The 14,067-nt window shown below is 44.4% G+C and overlaps 1 protein-coding gene across 1 annotated transcript in view; it reads right to left on the bottom strand.

Moving 5' to 3' along the window:
- LOC129698145 (cytoplasmic dynein 2 heavy chain 1) overlaps positions 1-14,067 on the bottom strand; it is a 395,765-nt gene that overhangs the window by 64,950 nt on the left and 316,748 nt on the right.

A 14,067-nucleotide genomic window follows, 5' to 3' on the forward strand; every position in this document is an offset into this window, starting at 1 on the left:
GAATCAAACGGGAGTAGATATATCTGCAAGCAATACAGTGAAATATAGATTAAGACCCTGCTGATTTACAGTTCTCATAACAGGTAACATAATGGACTTTAAACCATTTACAATGAGTAATATGTGAAATCTAATTAACTCTTATGGGCCTGTCCCACTTACGCGATTTTTTCGGCGACTGCCGGCACCCGTCATAGTTGCAGCAGGTCACCGAAAAATTTTCAACGTGTTGAAAATCCAGCGGCGACCAGAACAAGGTACGACTCTTTGTGCGACTACTCATGACCATACAGGCCTCAACCCGCAACATGTTGCCACGGTGTCACCTGTATGGTCATGAGTTGTCTCCTCAGTCGCCCAAAGAGTCGTAGCATCTTTCTGGTCGCCGCTGAATTTTCACCAAGTTGACATTTTTCAGCGACCTGCAACGACCTTTGATGGGTGCTGGCAGTCGCCGAAAAAGTCGCGTAAGTGGGATAGGGCCCATGAAGGTAATCTTCAAAAGACCTTTGTTAATTTAGTTAGACATCCAATACACCAACAGCGATTGCATTAATTGATAAGCTATTGACAAATTACTTCTCCATGTAGTGATTAGTGGGGAGCCGCAAGGCTCGGTGCTGGGTCCCCAGTTATTGACAAATATATATTAACAATTTAGACGAGGGAATTAAATGTGACATGTCCAAGTTTGCAGATGACACAAAGCAGGGTGGCAGTGTGAGATGCGATGAGGATGCTATGAGGCTGCAGGGTGACTTGGATAGGTTGGGTGATTGGGCAGATGCATGCATTTTAGTATAGGAGCAGGGAGGTTCTACTGCAGTTGTACAGGGCCTTAGTGAGACCACACCTGGAGTATTGCGTACAGTTTTGGTCTCCTAATCTGAGGAGAGGCATTCTTGCCATAGAGGGAGTACAGAGAAGGTTCACCAGACTGATTCCTGGGATGGCAGGACTTTCATATGAAGAAAGACTGGATAGACTTGGCTTGTACTCGCTAGAATTTAGAAGATTGAGGGGGGATCTTATAGAAACCTACAAAATTCTTAAGGGGTTGGACAGGCTAGATGCAGGAAGATTGTTCCCGATGTTGGTGAAGTCCAGAACAAGGGGTCACAGTTTAAGGATAAGGGGGAAGTCTTTTAGGACCGAGATGAGAATTTTTTTTTTCACAGAGAGTGGTGAGTCTGTGGAATTTTCTGCCACAGAAAGTAGTTGAGGCCAGTTCATTGGCTATATTTAAGAGGGAGTTAGATGTGGCCCTTGTGGCTAAAGGGATCAAGGGGTAATGAAGAGAAAGCAGGTACAGGATACTGAGTTGGATGATCAGTCATGATCATATTGAATGGCGGTGCAGGCTCGAAGGGCCAAATGGCCTACTCCTGCACCTTTCTATGTTTCTGTGTTTCTATGCAGTATAACATGGATAAATGTGATGTTGGCAAGAACAGGAAGACAGATTAGTATCTGAATGATGTAAGATTAGGAAAAGGGGTGATGCAAAGAGACCTGGCTGTACATCAGTCACTGAAAGTAAGCATGCTGGCACAGCAGGCAGTGAAGAAAGCTAATGGTATGTTAGCCTTCATTGCAAGAGGATTTGAATTTAGGAACAAGGAGGTCCTAATGCAGTTGTACAAGGCCTTGGTGAAACCGCACCTGGAGTATTGTGTGCAATTTTGGTCTCCTAATTTGAGGAAGGACGTTATTGCTATTGAGGGAGTGCAGCGTAGGTTCACCATATGTTTATGGCGGGACTAACCGGAAAAGAATGGGTCGACTGGGCTTGTATTCTCTGGGATTTAGAAGGATAAGAGGGGATTTTATATAAACATATAAAACTCTGAAAGGATTGGACAGGCTAGATGCAGGTAAAATGTTCCCGATGTTTGGGGAGTCCAGAACCAGAACCAGTAGGCCTTTCAGGACTGAGATGAGGAAAATAAATTTCACCCAGAGAGTTATGAATCTGTGGAATTCTCTGCCACAGAAGGCAGTGGAGGCCAATTCACTGGCTATTTTCAAGTGAGAGTTGGATTTAGCTCTTAGGGCTAAAGGGATATGGGGGGAAAAGCAGGAGCGGGGCTACCGATTTTAGAAGATCAGCCATGATCATATTCAATGGCGGTGCTGACTCGAAGGGCCGAATGGCCTACACCTGCACCTATTTTTCTATGTTTCTATAAAAATGTTAAATACAAGATGCAACATTGCAAGGCTTGGGATTTCAGATAATTTATTAATTTATGATTTTGACCGAGGTCACACACAACCTCTAGTTCCTGCACTGGAGGTCAATCAATGATAAATCTGACCTGTCAATCCTCAAAAGGATTCATCATTTATCTAGTGGTGTTCATTGGATACCAGGCTCTGGTATCCTCCTACATCCCAGACATGCAGGTTTTCAGGTTAATTGGCCGCTGTAAATTGCCCTTAATGTGTAAGGAGTGGTTGAGGAAGTAGGATAACATAGAAGTAGTGTGAACGGGTGAGAAAGTGCAGGTAAAAAACATTCAAGGGCCGCAGTGAGGTTGTATTCTTATTTTATGTGTAATGGTCACTGTGGACACGGTGGGTCGAAGGGCCTTTTTCCAGGCTGTATCTCTAAACTAAATTATAAGAGGTCCTGTTTCAAAAAGGCAGTCAATATCATCAGAGCCACATCTCTCTGGCCCCTTTCATTTCACTGCTACAATCTGGTATAGGCTCCAGCTAAGTTGCTGTGACACCATGCCGATTGAATAAGAAACAATGATGCGATTAAATGAAAGTAGAATCTGTGTGTATTAGATGTGCTTTATGCCTCTGTGATTCTTCTTTAGCCTGCTAGAGGCTGCATGGTTAAACTCTATTTCAAGCTCAACTGAAGTACCAGTGCAGCACTTAGGGTGTGCTGAACTACTGGAAGTACTATCAGATGTCACGTCGAACCTCTCAGTTGAACTTAAAAGCCACTAAAACAGTTCGGCCAGAAACGCAATTGGACCCAAATTGCAAAACACTTTATGCACTTTCTCACTGCACTTTGGAAGAAGAGTTGCCAAACATGACAGGCAGGGAGAAAGGTTATAGTCATGACAAATAGCAACTTGAGATGATTACACAACTATTGTTCACAATTCATTCTTAGTTCCTCCATCTTCATTATTTTTTCACTCTATGTACTGCAAGAGCTTTTACCAGCCCATCTCCTTCTCCTCTCCATTCACACTACAAGCTTACCCTTGTCCTGATTTATTAAGAAGCTGAAAATGTCAAAACACCTAAAAGGCAGGTCTGTCTCTGAAGATTTAGTCCCAACCAAGGCGACCACAGCAATCAGAAGCTTAAAGATTAGAAACATGCATTGTCCAGGGAGTTAATAACAGAAATGAACTTCATTCATAGAAATTACATCCAAAGGGTAAAGTGTCACAGATTTAGCTTGCTGGATTGTGGAATCTTTAATAGCAACATAATACACTGATGATTTTCACAAAACAGTTCAATGTCAGCAACATCAATTCACATACTTAATGTCAGCTACATGAAAAAGTTGCCCGTTAACCTAAGGAAGTGGTGGTGAACACAATTTTGACGTCATCTATGGAGTTGCTGAAGAGATAGTCGACTGCTTCACGTTCCTAGGTACACATATCACCAACAACCCAATCTAGATCTCTTTATACTGATGTAGTGATCAAGAAAGCACATCAGCGTATTTACTTTCTTACACATGTGAGAGGATTTGGCATGACCACAAAGATTCCTTCAAGTTTCTACGGTTGCACTATAGAAAGTATTCAGCCCGTTTTGCATTCCATCCTGTTTTGGCAACTACTCTGCTCTTGACCGCCTGAACTTGCAGAGTGGTGAAGACAGCCCAGTCCACTGATCCAAATTTTAAGCTGCATGAAAATTCCATCTGATGTATCAACATCAGTGGAATTCTCTGCCTCAGAGGGCGGTGGAGACAGGTTCTCTGGATGCCTTCAAGAGAGAGCTAGATAGGGTTCTTAAAAATAGCGGAGTCAGGGGATATGGGGAGAAGGCAGGAACGGGGTACTGATTGGGGATGATCAGCCATGATCACATTGAATGGCGGTGCTGGCTCGAAGGGCCAAATGGCCTACCCCTGCACCTATTGTATATTGTCTATTGTCATCACAAACTAAACACTGCAATGATCTCATGACAATAACCGCCATGTAACATAATTTACCCAATTCAGGAAATCTGTTTGTATTTGCTCAGAAATTCAATTGGACCTTCTGTTGCAAACCTCAGCACTCTCAGGTACAAACAGACCAGGTGCTGCATTCATTTGGAACTGGAAATGTGTTGCCCGCTGAACAATTCTGCAAATGTTTTTCAGTATCTTACAGACTTTTGGGAAATTCATCTTCACACCCTAGCTGAAATGTTTGCACCCCCATCCCCAAACTGCTTCCAAATGTTGTACGGTTTGGCAGCGTCAAGATGTGCAGGTGTAAAGATCTGAGAAACAACAGCTTTTATTTGTTCAGAACAACCAGATTTTACAAACTCCATTTACCTTGAAACATTGCTATTTGAAGAGCCAGAATTCAAACACAATCTCTCTGATGACCTGCAACCCTCAATACACCTTCACATTTGTACATGGATAGGAAAGGTTTAGAGAGATAGAGGGATAGAGGCCAAACATGGACAGGTGGGTCTAGTGTAGATGAAGCATCGTGGTCTGCATGGGCAAGTTGGGCTGAAGGGCCTGTTTCTGTGCTCTATGACGGCACAGTGGCGCAGCGGTAGAACTTCCAGCGCCGGAGACCCAGGTTTGATTCTGACCTTGGGTGCTGTCTGTGTGGCGTTTGTATGTTCTTTCTGTGAACACCTAGGTTTCCGCCGGGTAATCCGGTTTCCTCCTACATCCCAAAGACGAGCAGACATTAATTGGCCCCTGTAAATAGCTCCTAGTTTCATGAAGTCATAGAAAACATAGAACATGGAAACATGTTCTTCGGCCCAACTTGCCCATGCAGTCTAACGTGCCCCATCTACACTAGTCCCACCTGCCTGCATTTATCCCATATCCCTCTGAACCTATCCTATCCATGTATTTGTCCAAATGTGTTTTGGACGTTATGATAGTATCTGACTCAAGAACCTCTTCTGGCAGCTCGTTCCATATACCTACCACACTTTGTGTAAAAAAAGTTGCCCCTCCGGTCCATGATTAAATCTTTCCCCCTTCACCTTAAATCTATGTCCTTTGGTTCTTGAGTCCCCTACCCTGAGCAAGAGACTGTGTATCTACCCGTTCTATTCCACTCATGATTTTATACACCTCTATAAGATCGCCCCTCATTCTCCTGCGCTCCAAGGAATAGAGTCCCAGTCTACACAACCCTTCCCTACAGCTCAGGCTCTCGTGTCCTGGCAACATCCTTGTTAATCTTCTCTGCACCTTTTCCAGCTTAACAACATCTTTCCAAAAACAGGGAGACCAAAACTGAACACAATAATCTAGTGTGCAGGGAGTGGGTGCAAAAGTGGCATTAAATAGAATTAGTGTGGATGGGTGATCGATCGTCAGCATGGGCCATAGGGCCTGTTTCCATGCTGTATCTCTAAACTAAACTGTTAGACTCTATGACACACGTACATGAAGGTAAGGATTATAATCACTCTCAGCCTCCAGGCACAAGAGCATTATAGGCAGCTGCTGCTGATCTCTGCCTATTCAATTTGCTACTTATTGGATCCAAACTCAGGCAAAGGACACTTCACTTAATCCACTTTCCCTTAGCCAACAGAAGGCAGAGTGAGCAGAGGCATTTGCCTGTTTTTTTGGCTTCCACAATGTACAAGGCATTTACAGTTTTATTTAGTTTTAGTTTTAAGGGCCTGTCCCACTTGGGCGACCTAATCCGCGAGTCCAGAAGAGTGTCTTTGACCTTCAAGCTCGAGGGCACTCTCCTAGAAAGCCTCGAGCTGGATCAACCGAACCGTGAGCTGCATCTACCTACCGCACACACACACACACAAGCACATCGCGAAGGTGGGGGCCAGGGAAAGCGGAGGAGCGCTGTCTGCGAGATTAAGATAAACGGCTGTCACAGAGTACCGTAAGTTCTTTAGAGGTGGGGGGGGGGGTAAGCGGGGGGGGGGGGGGGGAGAAGGAGAGAGAAGGAGAGAGAAGAGGAGAGAGAAGGGAGACAGAAAGGGAGAGAAGGGCAGGGGAGGAGGAGGAGTGGAGACACTTTTAAGAAGTATAATAAAGTTTTGCGTGCATTTTACCTACCGGTCGGTCTTCCTAGGTTGTGAAACTCCAATGAGCCAATCAAAATGGTCGGTCAGTGAAGGAGATTGCCTACGGCTGCCCTCGAGTGCCTAAGTAAATAGCGACCTCACTCCACTGCACTACGAGTGAAAAAGACCCATGCCGACCAAATGTTACTCGCGGAAAATATTTTAATATCCTGACATTTTATACACGACCTAGCTGAGGCCGCGAGTAGGCGAGAACCTCCTTCGACCATGAAGGAGAGTTCCAGCCACCTCATACGACTTCCTAGGACCTTGTGTCAACCATGCTGCGAGTTTGAGTCCAGGACAAACTCTTCTAAACTTGCAGCTTAGGTCGCCCAAGTGGGACAGGCCCTTTAGAGATACAACGTTGAAACAGCCCCTTCGGCCCACTGAGCCCGCATCGACCAGCCATCCCCATACACTAGCACTATCCGACTCATTAGGGACAATTTAAAATTTCACCAAAGCCAATTAACCCACAAATCTGTACATCTTTGGAACGTGGGAGGAAACCGGAGAAAACCCATGTGGTCACGGGTAGAAAGTACAAATTCCGTACAGACAGCACCCGTAGTCAGGATCAAAGTCGGGTCTCTGGTGCTGTAAGGCAGCAACTCTAACGCTATGCCACTGTGCCACCCAAAACATTTATTTGCACAATTTGTATATGTTGGGATTTGCTGGAGCTCTGGAATGCCGAGAGACCCAAAAGAGAAGACATAAACAGCATGCCCCTGTCATGTTCCCCAGGTCTCACTGATCTCCCTTCTACTTTCCAACAGCAGGTTGTTCTTTTTGTTATAAAATTGTTATATTTTGGTACATTTGTTTAGGAGAAAAGATCACCGCTGTGCTCCATGCTGAGAATAGTGAGAGCTTGCAACACAGCAACTGGGAACACTGCATTGAAACTTATACTGTCATTACACTGTGAAACTGTTCTGTAAACTTCGCTCCATGCAACTTTCACAATGCTGTTCTCAATGCAAAAAATATGATGTGGAGCTATATCAAGGTTATAGATGATGCCTCGACTTCTCTAATCATTAAGCCAACTGGTTCCATAGCCTAAAAAGCCTCTGGAAAGCAAGGGGGAATAAGGTCTAAAAGCAGCAGTGGGACATGCGAAATGAGCTGAATAAGCAATGTAAGGACTAGAGGTGGAGGACAGACAGCAGCCCCTGAGAGATCGGTGGCAAGCAAGAAGTATCAAACAAGAGGCAGGTATAGTGGGGGCAGTCATGTTGGAAGCGGCTATTTGGTGAGGCGTTGCAAAGTGAAATGACTGCTACAAGTGCAGGATTTGATGTGGTGACCAGGTGAGGTTTTTTCTCTCTTTTGTCATAAAAGGGACTGGGGTTAAAGGATATGGAAGCTGGAACAGTTGTATGCAAGATCAGGAACATTTCCAATCAGCTGCAGTTGGATGCTGTGAATTATAAGGGATGAGGAGAAAGTCGTAGATAATGTTTAGTGAGTGAATCATGTTTAAAAAGAAAAGAAAGTAGATGGGTGATTCAATATGATCAGCCATGATCATATTGAATTGCGGTGCAGGCTCGAAGGGCCGAATGGCCTACTCCTGCACCTATTTTCTATGTTTCTATGTTTCTAAGGGTGACCACCAGGATGGACAGTAAATGCAGGCAAATAGTGCAGGAGTCCCCAGTGGTGCAGAAGGAACAGAAGTGAGATTGACCAATTGACCAAATGGTGCCAGCACAACAACCTGGCACTCAACATCAATAAAACCAAGGAACTGAATGTGGACTTTGGAAGGGGAAGGATGAGGTACAGTTTACATCAATGGGACGATGGTGGAGAGGGTCAAAAACTTCAAATTCCCGGGCGTTCATATTTCCGAAGGTCTTTCCTGGACCCAGCACACTGATGCAATTATAAAGAAGGTACATCAGCGCCTCTACTTGCTGAGAAGACTACGGAGATTTGGTATGTCAAAGAAGATTCTCTTGAACTTCTACAGGTGCATAGTAGTATGCATGCTGACTGGTTGCATCGTGGCCTGTTTCGGCAACTTGAGGAGCGGAAAAGACTGCAAAGAGTTGTGAACACTGCCCAGTCCCTCACCGGCTCTGACCTCCCCACCATCGAAGGGATCTATCGATGTCATTGCCTCAAAAAGGCAGCGAACATGATCAAAGACCCACACCATCCTGGCCATACACTCAGTGCTGGCTTGAAGGGCCGAATGGCCTACTCCTGCACCTATTGTCTATTTCACCATTGCAATCAGGAAGAAGATACAGAAGCCGAAAACTGTAACTTCCAGGTTCAGGATCAGCTTCTTCCCTACAGCCATCAGGCTATTAAACACGACAACAAATAAGGTCTGAACTACAACAGACTATTATTATTATTGCATTATATTTCTTTATTTATTTATTGAGTATGCATGCATATATATATATATATATGCATGCATATATATATATATATGCATGCATATATATATACTCACTGAATTATTTTTTCTCCTGTTATGTACTATGTTTATATATTCTGTTGTGCTGCAGCAAGTAAGAATTTCATTGTCCTATCTGGGACATATGACAATAAAACACTCATGATTCTTCTTCCATTATCAGACTTCTGAACAGTCCTTCCATAAACTAGGGTACTATTCAATTAACCTCTTTCCTATAGAGGACATTGGACTTTGGTTAAGGAACTGTTACTGCTACAATACTGAGAACCATATACTGGACTCCCTGTCTTACCCTTTGATCTACCTATTGTACATGAGTTTTAACTGATTGTATCTATATATGAAATATCTGATCTGTTTAGATCGCGAAACAAAGCTTTTCACTATACCTACACTTCAACCTTAGGTTATTCCCTCCCCCCCCCTCCTATTGGGGGTTTAGCCATCGAGAGGAAGCAGCAGCAACAGTCAAGTCTGTGGCACAGTAGGGGAGGGAAAAAGTGAAGGAACAGACAGGCGCTTCTGTGACTGAGAGCAAGACAGTCAATGACAAGATCAGCGATGTCTCGCGTGAGGTACAGAACATTCTGAATGGGGAAGGAGAACAACTAGTTGGACTACACATTGGAAAGAATAACAGAGAGAAAGAGGGATGAAGTCCCTCAAAATTAGGTCAGCGAGTTAGGCAGAAGGTTAAAAAGCAGGACCTCTGTTTGAAATCTCAAGATTACTCCATGAGCCCTATACCCCATGCTAGGTGGATGTTTGATCATAGGTTATAACAAATGAAACAATTATAGGAAATAACAAAAGAGCAAATGCAGGAGAGAGGGTAAGAGGCATGGTTGGGACCCTTCTTCACACAAATCAGTCTGAAGAAGGTTTCTTATCCGAAAGGTCACATATCCAGGTTCTCCAGAGATTCTACCTAACCAACTAACTTACTCCAGCACATTGTCTTTTTTAGTAAACCAGCATCTGCGGTCATTTGTTTCTACAAAAGATCTTTCCTAACATAATTTTAACAGGGCATTTGATAAGCCCCCACAATGTAGGCTGGCCCAGAAGGTTAAGGCACATGTTAAAGTGAGCTGGCTAACTGAACCCAAAATTGGCTTGGTGATAGGAGGCAGAGGATAATGAGGGAATAATATTTTACTAGTTCGAAGTCTGTGACCAATGGTATACCACAGGGATCAGTGCTGGGACGTTAAATTGGGACATTGAACAGATGGAAAGTTGGGTAGAGTGCTAGCAGATAGGCAATGCATTTGGGCCGGTCAAATAGGAATAGGACAAATACTAAAAATGGTAGGGTACCAAGGGATGTTGATAAATAGATAGACCTTGGGTCCATAGTAAAGTGGCAGAAAAGGGAGATAGTGAGATTAAGTAGACAGATGGCATGCCGGTCTTCACAGGATAGGATATAGATTATACAAAAGAACTGATTAGGCTGCACGGAACATTGTGTGCATTTCTGGTGACCACGCTATAGGAACAAAGCGGTTGAGCTGGAGGTAGGACAGAGGAGATTCACAAGGATGTTGCTCAATTTGAGGAATTTGGTTGTGGGGTGGGATAGGAGAGGCTTGGCTCATTTCCCTCGAGTGCTGAACTGATAGAGATAAATAGAATTATAAGACAGTAGATGATTATAATTGGTTCCCTATGGTACAGTACCCTCCATAATGTTTGGGACAAAGACTCATCATTTATTTATTTGCCTCTGTACTCCACAATTTGAGATTTGTAATAGAAAAAATCACACGTGGTTAAAGTACACATTGTCAGATTTTATTAAAGGCCATTTTTACACATTTTGGTTTCACCATGTAGAAATTACAAGTGTTTATACATAGTCCCCCCATTTCAGGGCACCATAATGTTTGTCATGTTAATGAAAGTAGTCATGTTTAGTATTTTGTCGCATATCCTTTGCATGCAATGACTGCTTGAAGTCTGTGATTCATGGACATCACCAGTTGCTGGGTGTCTTCTCTGGTGATGCTCTGCAAGGCCTGTATTGCGGCCATCTTTAGCTTATGCTTGTTTTAGGGGCTAGTCCCCTTCAGTTTTCTCTTCAGCATATAAAAGGGGTGCTCAATTGGGTTCAGATCGGGTGATTGACTTGGCCACTCAAGAATTGACAATTTTTTAGCTTTGAAAAACTCCTTTGTTGCTTTAGCAGTATGTTTGGGGTCATTGTCTTGCAGTAGAATGAACTGCCGGCCAATGACTTTTGAGGCATTTGTTTGAACTTGAGCAGATAGGATGTGTCTATATATTTCAGAATACATTATGCTACTACCATCAGCAGTTGTATCATCAATGAAGATAAGTGAGCCAGTACCTTCAGCAGCCGTACATGCCCAGGCCATAACACCCCCACCACCGTGTTTCACAAATGAGGTGGTATGCTTTGGATCTTAGGCAGCTCTTTCTCTACTCCATACTTTGCTCTTGCCATCACTCTGATATAAGTTAATCTTCGTCTCATCTGTCCACAAGACCTTTTTCCAGAACTGTGGTTGCTCTATAAAGTACTTCTTGGCAAACTGTAACCTGGCCATTCTATTTTTGCAACTAACCAGTGGTTTGCATCTTGCAGTGTAGCCTCTGTATCTCTGTTCATGAAGTCTTCTGCAGACAGTGGTCATTGACAAATCCGCACCTGACTCCTGAAGAGTGTTTCTGATCTGTTGGGCAGGTGTTTGGGGATTTTTCTTTATTATAGAGAGAATTCTTCTGTCATCAGATGTGGAGATGTTCCTTGGCCTGCCAGTCCCTTTGCGATTAGTGAGCTCACCAGTGCTCTCTTTTTTCTGAATGATGTTCCAAACAGTTGATTTTGGTAAGCCCAAGGTTCGGCTCATGTCTCTAACAGTTTTATTCTTGTTTCTCAGTCTCATAATGGCTTATTTAACTTTCATTGGCACAACTTTGGTCCTCAGGTTTATAAACAGCAATAAAAGTTTCCAATGGTGACATTGCTGTGTCCCGAACATTATGCCCAAAATGGGGGGACTATGTATAAACACTGCTGTAATGTCTACATGGTGAAACCAAAATGTAAAAAAATTGCCTTTATTAAAATCTGACAATGTGCACTTTAACCACATGTGCTTTTTTTCTATTACAAATCTCAAATTGTGGAGTACAGAGGCAAATAAATAAATGATGGGTCTTTTGTCCCAAACATTATGGAGGGCACTGCAGGTGTATCAAAAGCAGGAGGTCATAGATTGAAGATGAGAAGAATGAGTTTTAAAGGAGATTTGAGTAGATGCTTTTTAAAATAAATAAGTGGTTGATATCTGAACTCACAGTCAGAGGAGGTGGTGGAATCAAACACAATCTACATTTAAGAGACATTTAGACATGTACTTGAATGTACACTGGTAGGCGGCGCGACTCTGGTCAGCAGCGGCCTCTGCAGCCTGTCCGCGTTTTTATTATTTTTTGTCTGTGTTTTTATGTAGTTTTTGTTATTTTATGTTGGGGTGTGTGTGTGGGGGGGTGGGGGTGGGGTGGGAGGTAGCTTTTGAATCTCTCCCTGCACTGGAGACCCGACCTTTTTCTCGTCGGGTCTCAGATGTCGTTGGGGCCGCAACGAGGAGCGGCCTCCAACAGGAAGAAGCCGGGGACTCAGGTGCCGACTCACCTCACCGTCGCGGAGCTGGCCGAGACCGGAGCGGGTGGAGCGGTGGAGGAGCGTTGCCGCTGCCGCTGCTGCTGCTGCTGCTGCTGCTGTCGATTCGGAGGCTGCTGCTGCGGGTCTGTGGACGGCGGCACCGGGAGCCGCGGCTCCCTGGAGGGAGACGGCTTTTCGGGGCTCCTGCAACGGCGACTTCTCCCGCCCGAGTTGCGGGGTCGAAGAGCTCCTGGAGCGGGGCTTAGCATCACCGCCCCGCGCGGCTTGGAATGCGGGACTCTGCGAGCGCACACCGGGGGCTCCAACACCAAGACCCGGTGTGCGACCTCACACCACCCGGCGTGGCTTTAATGGCCGCGGGACAATCGCCATCGCCAGCCGGGGGCTTTGACTTTGACTCTGACATCGGGGGGGGAGAGAGTGCAGTGGAGAGAGAAGTTTATTTGGCCTTCCATCACAGCTATGTGATGGATGTTTATGTAAAATGTAATTATGTTGTGTCTGGGGTCTATTTGTGTGTAATGTATGGCTGTAGAAACGGCATTTCATTTGGACCTCCAGGGGTCCAAATGACAATTAAATATACTCTTGACTCTTGACTCTTGAATAGGCAATGCATCGACCGATACAGACCTAATGCAAGCAAATGGGGTTAATACAGTTAAGAAACATTGGTTTTGGGCTGAAGTGCTGATTTCTGTTGTACAACTCAATAACTCTCGAAGACCACTGCCTTAAGGGTCTGTCACATGGGCAATTTTTTTGGTGACTGTTACAGTCGTAGCAGGTCACAGAAAAAGCGGCGACTGGACCCCCCCCCCCCCCACGACTATGTCTACAATAAGCCTACAACCTAGTCAAGAGTCAAGAGTGTTTTGTCATATGTCCCGAATGGGACAATGAAATTCTTACTTGCTGAAGCCCAACAGAATATGTGAAAATGTAAACATAGTACATAATGGGGGAAACGAAAAAAAAAAAAAGTTCAATAAATAACAAATATAGTTCAAATAACAAATAATAATAGTCTTTTACAGTTCAGAGCTTAGAGCTCATTCATTGTTATGTTTAACAGCCTGATGGCTGTAGGGAAGAAGCTGTTCCTGAACCTGAGTTTTCAGGTTCCTGTACCTTCTTCCTGATGACAATGGTGCGATGAGTGTGTGGCCAGGATGGTGTGGGTCCTTGATGATTTTGGCTGCCTTTTTGAGGCAGCGACTACGATAGATCCTTTCGATGGTGGGGAGGTTAAAGCCGGTGATAGACTGGCCAGTGATCACAACCTTTTGTAGTCTTTTTTGCTCCTGGACATTCATGTTGTCGAACCAGGCCACGATGCAACCAGTCAGAATGCTCTTCGACACGCCGAATCTCCGTAATCTTCTGAGGAAGTAGAGTCACTGATGTGACTTCTTTATAATTGCATCGGTTTGCTGGGTCCAGGAAAGATCTTCGGAAATATGCACGCCCAGGAATTTGAAGTTATTGACCCTCTCCACCATCGTCCCATTGATATGAACTGATGTTGAGAGCCAGGTTGTTGTGCTGGCACCATTTGGCCAGTCGATCAATCTCACTTCTATACTATGACTCGTCCCCATCTGTGATTCGTCCAACCACAGTGGTGTCGTCGGCGAACATGATGATGGAGTTCGCATTATGTCCGGCTACGCAGTCATGGGTATAGACT

This window comes from Leucoraja erinacea, chromosome 6, assembly GCF_028641065.1.
Source record: "Leucoraja erinacea ecotype New England chromosome 6, Leri_hhj_1, whole genome shotgun sequence".
Taxonomy (NCBI): domain Eukaryota; kingdom Metazoa; phylum Chordata; class Chondrichthyes; order Rajiformes; family Rajidae; genus Leucoraja; species Leucoraja erinaceus.